The sequence below is a fragment of the Saccopteryx leptura genome, chromosome 8 (genome assembly GCF_036850995.1).
Source record: "Saccopteryx leptura isolate mSacLep1 chromosome 8, mSacLep1_pri_phased_curated, whole genome shotgun sequence".
Lineage (NCBI taxonomy): Eukaryota > Metazoa > Chordata > Mammalia > Chiroptera > Emballonuridae > Saccopteryx > Saccopteryx leptura.
In genome coordinates, this window is record NC_089510.1 from 92,242,025 (window position 1) to 92,258,315 (window position 16,291).

Below are 16,291 nucleotides of genomic sequence, written 5' to 3' on the forward strand. Positions count from 1 at the left end.
CACAAAATTGGTGTCAACAAATTTAAGAAGATTGAAGTCATAGCAAGCACTTTCTCTGATCAAAATGGCATGAAACTAGAAATCAACCACAACAAAAAATCTCAAAAATTCTCAAACACATGGAAATTATACAGTAGGTTGTTAAATAATGAATAGAGTAAAAACAACAACTCAAAATTTATGACACACAGCAAAAGCAGTACTGACAGGGAAGTTCATAGCACTATAGGCACACTTTAAGAAGCTAGAAAAAGCTCAAATAAACAACCTAACTCTGCATCTAAATGATATAAAAAAAGAACAGCAAGTAAAGTTCAAATGTAGTAGAAGAAAGAAAATAATAAAGATCAGAACAGAAATAAATGACATAGAGGCTAAAGAAACAATACAGAGGATCAATGAAACTAGGAGCTGGTTATTTGAAAAGGTAAACAAGATTGCTGAACCTTTAACCAGACTCACCAAGAAAAAAAGAAAGAGGACTCAAATAAATAAAATTTAAAATGAGAGTGGAGAAATAACAACTGAAACAACAGAAATACATAATATAGTAAGAAAATACTATGAAGAACTGTATGATATTTGACAAAGGAGGTAAGGGCATACAATGGAGTAAAGACAGCCTCTTTAATAAATGGTGTTGAGAAAATTGGACAGCTACCTGCAAAAAAATAAAACTAGATCACCAGCTTACACCACTCACAAAAGTAAACTCAAAATGGATAAAAGACTTAAATGTAAGCCGTGAAACCATAAGCATCTTAGAAGAAAACACAGGAAGTAAGCTATCCGACATCACTAGCAGCGATATATTTGCTGATTTATCTCCATGGGCAAGTGAAATAAAAGACAGGATAAACTAATGGGACTATATCAAACTAAAAAGCTTTTGCACAGCCAAAGACAACAAAAACAGAATAAATAAACAAACTACACAATGGGAGAACATATCTGACAATACATCTGATAAGGGGTTAATAACCAAAATTATTTAGAACTTTTAAATCTCAATACCAGGAAGATAAACAATCCAATCAAAAAATGGGCAAAAGAAATGAATAGATACTTCTCCAAAGAGGACATACAGATGGCCAATAGGCATATGAAAAAATGCTCAACATCACTAATCATTAGAGAAATGCAAATTAAAACCACAATGAGATATCACCTCACACCAGTCAGAATGGCGCTCATCAACAAAACAACACAGAATAAGTGCTGGCAAGGATTTGCAGAAAAGGGAACCCTCCTAACTGCTGGTGGGAATGCAGACTGGTTCAAACTCTGTTGAAAACAGTATGGAGATTCCTCAAAAATTAAAAATTAAACTGCCTTTTGACCCAGCTATCCCACTTTTACAAAAATACCCTAAGAACACCATAGAACTGTTCCAAAAGAAGAACTGCATGTTTATGGCAGCATTTTTCATAATAGCGAAGATCTGGAAATAACCCAAGTGTCCGTCAGTGGACGAGTGGATTACAAAGCTTTGGTACATATTTACAATGGAATACTATTCAGCTATAAGAAATGATGACATTGGATCATTTACAATAACATGGATTGACCTTGATAACATTATATGGAGTGAAATAAGTAAATCAGAAAAAAGTAAGAACTATATAAATCCATACATAGATGGGACATAAAAATGAGACTGAGAGGCATGGACAAAATTTTGATGATAATGGGGTGGTAGGGGTAAGGGTGTGGGGAGGGGGCAAGGGAGGAGAGAGGGGGTGGGGAAAATGGAGGGGCACAAAGAAAACCAGATAGAAGGTGACGGAAGACAATTTCACTTTGGGTGAGGGGTATGCAACATAATCAAATGTCAAAATAATGTGGAGATGTTTTCTCTGAACATATGTACCCTAATTTATCAATGTCACTCTATTAAAAATTAATAAAAAAAGCATGCAAATGCATGCTATATAAATAAAGATATATATAAGAAAAAAATGCATGCTATAACTGTAACAAAAAGAAATTAATATTGCATAACAACTGGAGCATTCACCAAAAAACAGTTTTCAAATTTGGAATCAGCGATTTAGAATTATATAAAAAAAGTTCTAAAACCTTATGCAACAGACAAAGAAAAAAATTTTTTTCCAGTGTAATAGAAGCCATAACATTGGCTGTTCTTACAGCCATTTTTGACACCATTAATATGGAGCATTGATATTTTTACTGTAAAACCGAGTCACTAAAACTTTTTCATCTATCCATTTTGAATAGATAAAAGCAACAACAGCACAAACTGATTTGTGGCTTTAGGAGACCTTCATGTCATATATTTTATTATAAGTAGAAATCAAAGTTTCTGGTTGGTTGACTCAGTGGTAGGTAGAGTACCAGTCCGGTGAGTGGAATTCCAGGGTTTGATTCTTGGTCAAATTACACAGAAGAGGCAACCATCTATATTTTCACCCCTCCCCTTCTTTATCTATTTCTCTCTCTTCCCCTCCCACAACCATGACTCAATTGACTTGAGTATGTTGGCCCAGGCTCTGAGAATGGCTCCATGGAGCCTCTGCCTCAGGCACTAAAAGTGGCCCCATTTTGAGCATGGCTGAAGATGGGAAGAGCATCAGCCCCAGATGGAGGTTGCTTGTTGGATCCCAGTCTGGGCACATGTGGGAATTTGTCTCTCCAGTCCTCTCACTTGAAAAAAAAAAAGTAGAATTCAGATACTTCATAATCCAGAATAGGAGCAATACCATATTAAGGCAGTAGTCCCATGTGTTAGATGACTCATACTAGGGCCCAATTTCACCATATTGATGAAACACTTCTGAAGTAATTTTAAGGAGCTGGTTTTCTTACAAGTGGGTGATATAGAGTTACAGGTCTGTTGAGATGTGGGAAGGAGTGCCTGGAATTTTGAGATCACTATTGTTAGAGCCACAAAGCACTCACAACATGACCCACCCACCAACACAACTGTGGCCCTATGTACATTATAGCAACAGTAATATTTCAGGGGACAGCCCAGGACCTTCACAGAGCTAGAAGTTGTAATACCTACTGGAAGAAACCTCTCAAAACTGAAATTTATTTTTTATTTTTCCTCATTTTTTCTTTTTTTCTTCTTTCTCTTTTTTAATTTGAATTTAATTTATTTTAACTTTTTACATTTTTATTCTTATGGTTTGTGGGTGTTTTGTTTTATATATTTTTATTTGCCTTTAGTTTTTTTTCTTGAGGATTTTATTCTTTACTTGTCATAATTCTTTAAATTTTTATACTTTTTATTGTATTATTTTTAAATTTTGTAGCTTTTTTTTTTGTTTTGGTTCTTAACAATACCACTTTCAAATGCCTTAAAGGAAGAAGAAATCAAATACCAAAACTACACAAGACAGAAACGTATTTCAGGAAAAAAATTTAAAAATTTCCAGAAAAATAATTTCAATCACATGGAAGCCTTGGAGTTAAGTAATAGGGAATTCAAAATTGAAGTTCTGAAAATATTCAAGATGCAAGAAGACACCAATAGATAACTTAATGAGCTCAGAAAAAAAATTACTAAACAAAATAAACACTTCACCAAGGAGACTGAAATGTTAAAAACAAACATGAAGAAATAAATACATGAATTGAAGACTTAGGTAGCAAGTTTATCTAACAGAACAAACAAGATAAAGAAAAAAATCAGTGATATTGAAGACAGGCAACTAGAGATGCTACAGAGAGAAAAGGAGAGAGACTTACCAATTAAAAAAATTAAGAGAGACTCTAAAGGAATTGTCTGACTCCATCAGAAAGAGAAGTATAAGAATAATGGGTATATCAGAAAAATAAGAGGGGGAGAGGAATGGAGAGCTTATTCAAACAAATAATTGATGAGAATTTCCCAAACCTATGGAAAGACTTACAGCCTTGAACCCAAGAAGCAAACAGAACACTGAGTAACCGCAACACAAACAGACTTACTCCAAGTCACATTGTAATAAAAATGTCAAAAATCAGTGACAAAAAGAAAGAATTCTCAAAGTAGTTAGAGAAAAGAAGACCATAACATGTAAAGGAAAGCCCATTAGGTTATCATAAGATTTCTCAGCAGAAACTCTATAAGCTAGAAGAGAGTAGACCCAAACATTCAAAGTACTGGAAATGAGGAATTACCTGCCAAGAATACTATATCTATCAAAGTAATCCTTCAAATGTAAAGGACAAATAAAAATTTTACAAGCATACAGAAGTTGAGGAAATTTATCATCAGAAAACCCTCACTGCAGGAAATACTCAAGGGCTTATTTGACCAGACACAAAGAACAAAACAAATCAAAACTACAAGTAAAACTCCAACAAGTTCACAATTAACAAGGATAATCTGTGACAACAATAACATAAAAGGAGAGAGAATAAAGATCAGCAGTAGCAAATGAGCATGGAGTGCAGAAGTACTCATATGACAAAGGGCTCTTATGCATATGAACATTTTTTTCTTAACCTAATGGTAACCATCCATGAAAAAGCCACTACTGAAACAAACAATTTTAAAAAGAAGAAACAGAGGAAAGAAGTATGGAATACCAACAAAGAAAACCAACTGATAAAAAAAGAGAAAGAAGAACCAAACAAGAAACACAGCTACCAGAAAACAAAACACAAAATGGCTATAAGACATTTTTAGTGTCAATAACAACTCTAAATGTAAATGGACTGAACTGACCAATAAAGAAGCACAGAATATCAGATTGGATCAAAAAGAAAAATTCAACCACATGCTGCCTTCAAAAGACACATCTAAAGCTGCAAAGACAAAAATGAATGGTTGGAGCCTGACAAGGCAGCAGTGCAGTGGATAGAGCATCAGACTGGGAAATGGAGGACCCAGGTTTAAAACCACAAGGTTGCTAGCATGAGCATGAGCTTATCTGGCTTGAGTGCAGGCTCACCAGCTTGAGTGCAGGGTCACTGGCTTGAGCATGGGATAATAGACCTGACCTCATGGTCTCTGGCTTGAGCCCGAAGGTTGCTGGGAAGATTGCTGGCTTGAGCCCAAGTTTGCTGGCTTAAGCAAGGGGTAACTTGCTCTGCTGTAGCCCCCATCAATGCACATATGGGAAAGCAATCACTGAACAACTAATGAGATGCAGTAAAGAATTGATGCTTTTCATCTCTTTCTCTTCCTGTCTGTCCCTACTTATTCCTCTCTCTGACTCTCTCTCTGTCTCTGTCAAAAAAAGTGAAAGGTTGAAAAACAATTCTCCAAGCAAATAATATCCAAAGAAAAGCAGGTGTAGCCATATTCAGATCTGATAATGCTGACTTCAAGACAACAAAGATAATTAGAGACAAAGATGGATATTTTATAATAATAAAGAGGACTGTAAGGCCAGGGGTTGTCACCATGGCCATGCAGGTTCACGTTGGATTTGGGCAGACAATAAAAAAACTGTGGAGCCAGAGGATGGTGGGCTGTAAAGCCAGTGGCCAGAGCCACTATCATAGCCACCCAACCCATGCAGGTTTGCATTGGATTTGGACAGTCGGTAAAGAAACAATGAAGCAAAAAACTGGTGGGCCATCATCTTTAATTCTAGCTTGCACCCAGCAGGCAAGTAAAAACACATGCTGGGCTCCAAAACCCACTCACATTCAGTGCTCACAAAGCTACTGACTTATCCGAGTTTCCTAGAATCAAAGGTTTCTAGTTCACCAGACTTATTCACCTCTGTTCCCCATCTCCTTCCTTCTCCCTGCACAAATTCTGCACAAACTGGCCTCTCACTCAGCACTCCGCCATCTTGGTTGCTTCTCCTCTCCTCCACATGGCCTTTCTCTGCTCTCCTCTCTGCTCTCTCCTCTAATGATAATCTCAGGAACCAAGAGCGTAAGCTCCGGTTCTGTCCCCACTTTATAGTGTAGATTCATAACCTTTAATCCAATATACAAAATAAGGGAAGTCTCTAACACAAAGTCACTTCTCTGAGGCATGATGGGATTGCACCACCCCACATTAAAAAGGGTGGGAAAGGCTTAATCCTAAAACCAAGCCCCAGGCTACAAGGATCCTGCCTGCCCACAGCCTGCCCCCAACACACATTAATATCACCTGGGCAATGGCTTCCATGTGGGCAGCACCATCTTTAACAATGTGAGCATAATACATTTTATCTGCCCAACATGGGCCATTCTTTATATTAAAGTCTCATAATGGTGGATGAGCAAGCAAGCAGTGTTGACTGCTTCCCTTTCACTTAGGGCTTCCATAGCTCCAACTCATTCTCTAGAGTCTAGACTCTCCCAAACTCACAGGCCACCACCAGACTCAGCACCGTCTTTCTGTCTCTCTGCACTCTCTCTCTTTCTCTCTGTTTCTATCTCTGAATTCTCTCTGCACTCCTCTGCCCAGCAAAACAGGTGGGTGTGTATGTGTGGGAAACCATTCTTCAGCAAACAATAGTCCCTCCCCAGCAGGAAGGCAATCTGCAATTTGCAATCTGCCAACCTGAGGGCAAGCACGTGCTGCCTTTCACAGACTACACACACATATTGCTGCCCAGGCCAATGAAAAATAGAAGGGAGCAAACCTCAACACTTGTTTTATGCTTGAAACACATTGGTTTGCCCAAAATTCTATCCCTTTTAGGATGGCTCACATACATTTTGCATTGGCCTGGGCAGCACTATTTGGTGTAGCCTGTGAAAGGCAGCAGGTGCTTGCCTTCAGGGCGGCAGATTGCAAATTGCGGATTGCCTTATTGCTTGGGAGGGGCTATTGTTTCCTGAAGAAGGTTTTGGGTTTTTCTTTTATTTTTGCCCCAACACGTTTTGCTGGAGGGTGCAGAGAGGAAGAAAATGCAGAGAGAGAGAGAGAGAACTAAGAGAATTCTGGAGGGGGAGTTCAGAGAATGTGAGGTGTGGAACCTGTGACTGAGGTGACTCTTGGGAGCCCTGAGAGAAAGGGAAGTAATGGTCTGCCTGTTTCCTTGTCTGCTATTATGAGACCTTAGTAAATAAAATGGCTTATTATTTTCTGTCTCCAAAGTTTTTTTACCATCTGCCTGAATCCAATGGGAAACTGCATGACTATGGCTGTGGCCCCTGGTCTTACAGGGACATTGTATCAAGAAGCCATACACTTCTTGCCTGACCTGTGGAGGCACAATGGATAAAGCATTTGCTGGTTTGAAACCCTGGACTTGCCTGGTCAAGACACATATGGGAGTTGATGCTTCCTGCTCCTCCCCCTGTTTTCACTATCTCTTTCCTCTTTCTCTCTCTCTCTCTCTCTCTCTCTCTCTCTCTCTCTCTCCCAAATAAAAATGAATAAATAAAGTAAAAAAAAGAAACCAAAACACTTCTGAATATATATGCATTAAATCAGAAAGCACCAAAATATATGACATCTATTAACCGATCTAAAAATAGAAACAGCCAAAAACACAATCATACTTGAAGATTTTAACAAACTATTGATGGTTTATACAGATCATCCAAACAGAAAATCAATAAAGAAATATCAGGACCTAAAGGACACAATAGACTTTTATAGGTCATTTTTCCCCAAAAGTCAGATTACACATTATTCTCCAGTGCACATGGAAAATTCTTAAGGATAGACCATATGTTGGCCACAAAACTAACATCAACAAATTCAGAAAGACTAAAATTATACCAAGCATTTTTTACTGCAAGACTTTGAAATTAGAATTCAACTTAAAAAATGAAGTAGAAAAACCCACAAAAATGTAGAAATTAAACAGCATACTTTAAAAAAATGACTGGGTCAAAGAAGAAATAAAAGCAGAGATCAAAAGATATATACAGACAATGAAAATGACAGCATGACATAACAAAATTTCTGGGTTGCAGCTAAAGCAGTAATAAGAGAGAAGTTTATATCACTTCAGGCTTAATTCAAGAAACAAGAGAAATCCCAAACAAACAACCTAACATCACACCTTAAGAAAGTAGAAAAAGAACAAAGACAACCCAAAGTCAGCAGAAGAAAGAAAATAGTAAAAACTAGAGCAAAACTGAATAGAGATGAAAAAATATAGAAAAAAATTAATATAACAAAGAGCTGGTTCTTTGAATAGATCAATAAAATTGACAAACTACTAGGTAAACTCATAAGGAAAAAAGAGGAAGGACTCATATAAATGAAATCTAAAATGAAAGAGGAGAAATTACCACAGACATTATAGATATATAAAAGATCATAGTAGAATATTATGAAATATTAATGCCACCAAATTCAACAACCTAGAGAAAATGAATAAATCATTAGAACTATAATCTTCCTAGACTGAACAATGAAAAAGCGAAAAACCTAAATAGACCTATAAGCAGGGAGAAAATAGAAACAACTATTAAAAACCTTTCCCAAAACAAAAGACCAGGACCAGATGGTTACACTAATGAATTCTACATAACATTAAAGAACATTTGATTCCGATTCTTCTCAAAGTCTTCAAAAAAACAGAAAAAGAAGCAATGTTCCCCAACATATTTTATAAGGCCAACATAAATCATACCAAAACCTAGAAAGAACAATACAAAAAAAAAATAAAAAATATTGACCAATATTTCTAATGAATACAGATGCAGTAATTTTAAACAAAATAGTAGCAAAATGAATACAGCAACACATTAAAAAATAATATATTATGATAAAGTGGGATTCATTTCAGGTGCACAAGGATGGTTCAACATGTGGAAATTGATCAATGTAATACACCACATCAACAAAACAAAGAACAAAAACCATATGATCTTATCACTAGATGCAGAAAAAGTATTTGTTAAGATACAATATCCCTTTATGTTCAAAACACTCAATAAAATTGGAATAGAATGAAAGTATCTCAACATAATAAAAGTCATATATGACAATCCATCAGTTAATATCATACTAAGTGGTGAAAAAATTAAGGCATTTTCTCTAAAATCAGGAAAAAGACAAGGTTACCCACTCTCTCCACCCTTATTCAATATAATTCTGGAAGTTTTAGCCAGAGCAATCAGGCAAAATAAAGAAATAAAAGGTATTCATATTGGGAAATAAGAAGTAAAGGTATCACATTTTGTAGATCACATGATCCTGTACATAGAAAACCACAAAGACTGCACCAAAATACTATTAGAAGCAATAAATCAATACAGTAAAGTCACAGGATACAAAATTAATATAAAAATCTACTGTTTTTCTATATGCCAGCACTGAAACTTCAGAAAATGAACTCCAAAAAAAATTCCCTTTACAATTGCAACAACAAAAAAAATAACAACAAAAAAAATAAAGTGCTTAGGAATAAACTTAACAAAGGATGTGAAGGACCAAATACTGAAAACTACAAAACATTATTGAAAGAAATAAAAAAAGACACAATGAAATAGAAAAATATTCTAAGTTCATGGGTTGAAAGAATCAACATATTTAAAATGGCCTTATTACCCAAAGCAATATACAAATTTGAGGCAGTTCTCATGAAAATTCCAATGTCATTCTTTAAAGAAATAGAACAAAAAATTAGCAGGTTTGTATGGAATAACAAAAAACCCTGAATAGTTAAAGCAATCTTGAAGAATAAGAATGAAGCTAGATGTATTAACTTCTTGACTTTAAATTATACTATAGAGCCATGATAATCAAAACAGTATGGTATTGGCAGAAAAACAGACATACAGACCAATGGAACAGAATTGAGAGCCCAAAATAAAACCACATATACGTGGACAAATCATCTTTGACAAAGGACCCCAAAACACCCAATGGAGAAGAGAAAGTCTGTTTAACAAATAGTGCTGAAAATATTGGAAAACCACATGCAAAAGAATGACACTAGACTAGTGTTTGTTTTCCTGTACAAAAATTAATTCAAAATGGATCAAATACCTAAATATAAGACCAGAAACTATAAATTAAATAGGTACTAAGCTCATGGACCTTGGCCATAAAGAACAATTTATGAATTTGACCCCAAATGCAAGGGGAGTGAAGACAAAAATAAAGGAATGGGACTATGTCAAACTAAAAAGCTTCTGCACAGCAAAAATAACTGACCACAAAACAAATAGGCAGCCATCTAAATGGGAGATAATATTTGCAAACAACAGCTCTAATAAGGTGTTAATATCCAAAATATATAAAGAACTCACAAGCTTAGCAACAAACAAGCAAACAATCCAATTAAAAAATGAGGAGAGGGGCCCTGGCCGGTTGGTTCAGTGGTAGAGCATCGGCCTGTTGTGCGGGAGTTCCCTGTTTGATTCCCAGCCAGGTCACACAGGAGTAGTGCCCATCTGCTTCTCCACCCCTCCCCCTCTCCTTCCTCTCTGTCTCTCTCTTCCCTCCCGCAGCCAAGGCTCCATTGGAGCAAAGTTGGCCCAGGTGCTGAGGATGGCTCTGTGGCCTCTGCCTCAAATGCTAGAATGGCTCTGGTTGCAGCAGAGCAACACCCCAGATGGGCAGAGTATTGCCCCCTGGTGGGCACGCTGGCTGGATCCCAGTAGGGCGCATGTGGGAGTCTGACTGCCTCCTCATTTCCAGCTTCAGAAAAACACAAAAAGAAAAAAAAAGAGGAGAGGACCTGAAAAACACTTCTCCCAAGAGGCCATACAAATGGCCAATAGATATATGAAAAGATACTCATCTTCACTAGCCTCCCCATTTCCAGCTTTGGAAAAATACAAAAAGATAAAATAAAATAAAAAATGCAAATCAAATCTACAATGAGATACCACCTCACACCAGTTAGATTGGCTATAATCAACAAGGCAGATAATAATAAGTGTTGGAGAGGCTGTGGAGAAAAAGAGATCCTCATTCACTGCTGGTGGAAATGCAAATTAGCACAACCATTATAAAAGAAAGTATGATGATTCCTCAAAAAATTAAGAATAGAACTTCCAGGCCCTGGCCGGTTGGCTCAGTGGTAGAGCCTTGGCCTGGCGTGCAGAAGTCCCGGGTTTGATTCCCGGCCAGAGCACACAGGAGAAGCGCCCATCTGCTTCTCCACCCCTTCCCCTCTCCTTCCTCTCTGTCTCTCTCTTCCCTCCGCAGCCAAGGCTCCATTGGAGCAAAGTTGGCCCAGGTGCTGAGGATGGCTCTGTGGCCTCTGCCTCAAATGCTAGAATGGCTCTGGTTGCAGCAGAGCAACACCCCAGATGGGCAGAGCATCGCCCCCTGGTGGGCATGCTGGGTGGATCCTGGTCGGGCACATGCAGGAGTCTGTCTGACTGTCTCTCCCTGTTTCCAGCTTCAGAAAAATACAGAAAAAAAAAAAAGAATAGAACTACCATATGACCCAGCAATCCCTCTACTGAGTATCTACTGCAAAAACTCAAAAACATTGGTATGAAAAGACCCATGCACTGCTCTTCACATTTATTGCAGCATTATTTATAGTGGCCAAGACATAGAAACAACCAAAGCCTACCTCAATAGAAGATTGGATAAAGAAGATGTGGTATATATATACAATGGAATACTACTAGGCCATAAGAAACCATGACATAGTGACATTTTTGATAACATGGATGTAACTTGAGAATGTTATACTAAGTTAAATAAGTAAATCAGAAAAAGCTAAGAACTGGATGATTTCACATATAGGTGGGATATAAAACTGAGACTTATGGACATAGATAAAAGTAAAATAACCCTTCCTCCAGGGGGAAGGGAAAGGGGGGGGGATGGGAACATAAGTGAATGGGAAGGGGGGAGTGGTAAAGGTGTAAAGAGGGACAAATATAAAATGATGAAAATGATTTGACTTTGGGTGATGGTTATACAACATAATCAACAGTTCAAATGCTATAGAAATGTTCGCCTGAAATCTATGTACTTGTATTGTTCAATGTCACCCTGCTAAAGTCAATTTTTTTAATAAAATTAAAAATTAAAAAAATTACTATTAGTTAGATTATACTATGACAGAAATAATATGCCATCTGAGATAATGATATTTAACTACTTATAGAATGTTTTATATTATTGTTTTCTCACCAGTTTTAAAAAGCAATTATTATTTAACCTGCTCCTGAAACTTTTAATTAATTTACAAATAAAAAAGTGGATATTGACTTGCCATTTTTTTGATATTTTAATGCAATATTTATATATTTTTCAAGAATGTTTCAGGAGATCAGCTGAGATGAGTGGAGGGGAGAGAGAAACAGAGGAAGAGACAGAGACAGAAAGAACTAACTAAGCTGCCTGATATCAGAGCAGCAAGCCACAAAGGAGAGTTAAACATTTCATTACTTATTAAGGTAATATAAGCGAGAGTCTAAAACTGGAGGAAACATCTCTTTCTCTTTTTTTATCTTCCACCATGGAACATTGTTCCTGGCAAAGGGCAAGTGAATCAGTGGTTATCATACTGTTGAGGGACCGGAGAACAATGTTCTGCATTTGAAGGAGGGCTAAATAAAAAAGTCAGGGATCAAAGGTAGTGCATACTGAGTCAGAATAGGGAATGATGTCTAAATTTTACCTACATCCATCTGATGCTCTTAGCAAAGGCACCAAAAGACCTCTAACGAAAGTATCATGATTTTGAATGCCTACCTCTTGACATCAAAGCATTAAAGATAGGTAAGTTTATAGATTCTCTGCCAACATTCATAATTGCTTTCTTTCTTTCATGTTTATTTACATATCTTCCCATCTGTTATGCTTCCTTTTAAAAGAACCTTTGACATCTGTTTTGCGTCTGGTCCTATAAACAGTTAAGCAACATAATCTATTCTAAAACACAATCATGCACATTTTATTTCACTTTCTATTATACTTTTGTAGTAAGTTTTAAATTTTAAAATATATTTTTAACTGAGTAGATATTAAAAGTCACAAATAGGGGAACATTGACATACATATAGAAAATAAATGTTTTCTAAGATCATTTGTTTCTTGTTTCAGTATTTTTTTTTTTTGTATTTTTCTGAAGCTGGAAACGGAGAGAGACAGTCAGACAGACTCCCGCATGCGCCCGACCGGGATCCACCCAGCACGCCCACCAGGGGGTGATGCTCTGCCCCTCCGGGGCATCGCTCTGCTGCGACCAGAGCCACTCTAGCACCTGGGGCAGAGGCCAAGGAGCCATCCCCAGCACCCGGGCCATCTTTGCTCCAATGGAGCCTTGGCTGCGGGAGGGGAAGAGAGAGACAGAGAGGAAGGAGGGGGGCGTGGAGAAGCAAATGGGTGCTTCTCCTATGTGCCCTGGCTGGGAATCGAACCCAGGTCCCCCGCACACCAGGCCAACGCTCTACCGCTGAGCCAACTGGCCCAGGCTCAGTATATTTTTTGTATTTTCCATAAATAATAAATAAATGGAGAAAATACTTTTGATTTTATTATATTGGCACAAAATAATTATATCTTTCTAACTAAGGTAGAAGAAAGCCAGAAACTTGAAGAAACAAATTGATGTTTCATCAAGAATAGACTTTATGACTGACTATCTCTAGAATAATGTAGTGAAGAACTCCACTGTGACTGGATAATGATGGTACAAGATTAGACAATTTAAGAGGAAATGGTAGGTTTAAATGCCTGGAGATGGAGAGGGGCCAAATAAAAATCAGTGATATTACTTAAGTCCAAAGTGTCAGAACACTATTGAGGACATTAATGAGAGTGAATCAAAATACAGATATTTGATTGGGTCAATTTAAACAAAGTTAAATACTTACAATGTGTCTGTAAAGTCATGGTGCACTTTTGACCGGTGCCGGGGTCCAGCCCCGGGGGGAATCCAGGGGTCCCACAGGAAGAGACGGCATCGGCAAAATCGAGTGAGAGAGCCGAATTCTTTTCTTTCTCTTTATTCTCTAGATAGCATTTACTGCCAGGCATCTCTGCCAAATGCTAGTATAGCTTCTTTTTTATACACACACACTAAGTTACAATTACATGGTATTAATCATTGCTTCTGTTTCACTATGTTTACATGTTTCCAGATAACAGTTAATTTATATCTATAAACTACAAATCAGGTGGCAAATCACTCAAAGTACAACTATAAAATAACTTGAATAGCGATAACAACATCGGTAAAAGCTTTTAAAGGATTAGTACTAACTAATAACTCAACTTTACTGTTGTTGTGTGTCAAGGGGCAGAGAGAGATTAGCAGACAAAATCATTAAGGACTAGCAAAGGACCACCGCTTGCTCAGGCAAATGGCCTTGAGTTTATGCAGTGTTCTAATTTTTCTCACAAGATTTCAAAAGGCTTGCCCATTAAGAAATTGACATAACATTAAGAGTAACTTTTACTTAAAGATATATAGAGTGCACTTGCAAGATAGCTTAGTAGCAACATAATTTCAGAAGACATTAATTGCTAATTACTTCTATGGATCCCCCCACATTCCTCTCATTATCTGAAGGAAAAATCTTGGAAAGTACATAAACCTCATGAGAGTGTCTCACTGAGAAAGCCCCACAACTGCCTTCAGTCATAAAACAAGTCTCTTAGCAAAACATTCTTTTCTTGCTGACTGTGTTCCCATCCCAGGCCACGCAATGGGCCATTCCATTACACCTTACCTAAGATTCTATTGTCTAGTCAAATTTTATTTATTTACTATATTCACACACTAGTTAAGTTCTAACTATATTCTTCTCAGAGTGTTCCACCATCTGCAGGTCAGGTAAGCAAGAAGAAAGGAAAGTTTCTCTACTCTATCACATGAAAAGGCTAGGGAGGAAAAATGATGAATTAAGTGAAGGCCAAAAGGTGCTCTGTGCACAGCCACTGCCTTCTACCCATTCACAAGTCACAATCTATTCTTTCTAACATAATTAATAAGAAGAAATTTTCCTACAAACTTAACCCTTTACGAGGGATATCATAGCCAGCCTCTTATGTTTATGAGCCCAGTTCAAGGGGCTTACAGGCTTTTCTGTGGAACTCACATTCTCTGTTTCATTTCCAAAGAAATTACTACGAATCTACAGGGAAAGCACGGTACTATTATCCCTATGCCATAAATAATAGCACACACCCAGAAAAGGGGGGATATAAGGCCAGATTAATTCAAAAAGTCAAAGGGGGAAGTATTGTTGTGCCTTTCCTTTGCGGTGACTTTGTCAACCCGCAGCCATTGGTCTTAACTGCAGTGACGTTGTCAACCAGCAGCCGTTGGTCTTCTCTGCTGTGACTTTGTCAATCAGCAGTTTTTGATCTTCTTCTGCTGTGACCTTGTCAGCCAGCAGTTGTGGGTCTTCTCTGCTGTGACCTTGTCAGCCAGCAGTCGTTGATTAGCTCCTGACAGACCGGTAACAGGAAAGCAAAAAAAGATGATAGAAATGTGAAATCTGCACCAAATAAAAGGAAAACCCTCCCAGTTTTTGTAGGATGATGTGGCAGCATGTGCGCATGCACAGATGATGATGTAACACCGTGTATACAGTGAAAAAGCCCACAGCCATGCCAGTCAAGATGTGGACAGTACAGAGGAAAGTTCAGTGTGTTCTGTGGCTTGGTAAATTTGAATCCATGACCAAAGTGCAACATGACTATCGGCACGTTTATAATAAAGCACCACCACATAGGAATAACATTACTCGGTGGGATAAGCAGTTGAAGGAAACCGGCAGTTTGGTGGAGAAGCCTCCTTCTGGTAGGCCATCAGTCAGGGACGAGTCTGTAGAGGCTATATGGAATAGCTACCTAGGGAGCCCTAAAAAACCTGTGCATGAGCCCACATCAAACTGCACTGAATAGGTATGAAACTGGGAGAGTTTTCCTTTTATTTGGTGCAGATTTCACATTTCTATTGTCTTTTGTTGCTTTCCTGTGACCAGTCAAAAGTGCACCATGACTTTATGGACACACTGTATTACACACCTTATCTTTTTTTTCTGATAATTTACTAAAACAACATGACATATAAAATTACAGAGCTGATTGCTGGTGAATACTATCAAAAATTAGTAGCTAAAACAAGTAAATTAACCTACTTTTTAATTTTTTTTAGCATTTATTGGGTGTTCTTTAAAAAAACTGAAGACAACTCAAAACTTAATTGACTAAATGGTAAACACAATAGTAAATGATATAAAAGGGACAGTTTTACATACTATGTATTCATGGTTCATAGTTCTTTTTCTGTGAAAATACACATTAGGGCCTAGATTATATTTTCCTTTTAAATGTAATATTTCTGGTGGTTAAGATTTTAGTGTATGTTGATATTTTGTAATTTCTACCTCTGAGAAAATTATTTCCTTGACATTTGTATCAATTACTCATTTTCTTTTGATACAATCTGTGTAACATAGTTTTGACACTGAATCCTCTTTAAGCCTACTCACTTTATAAGAA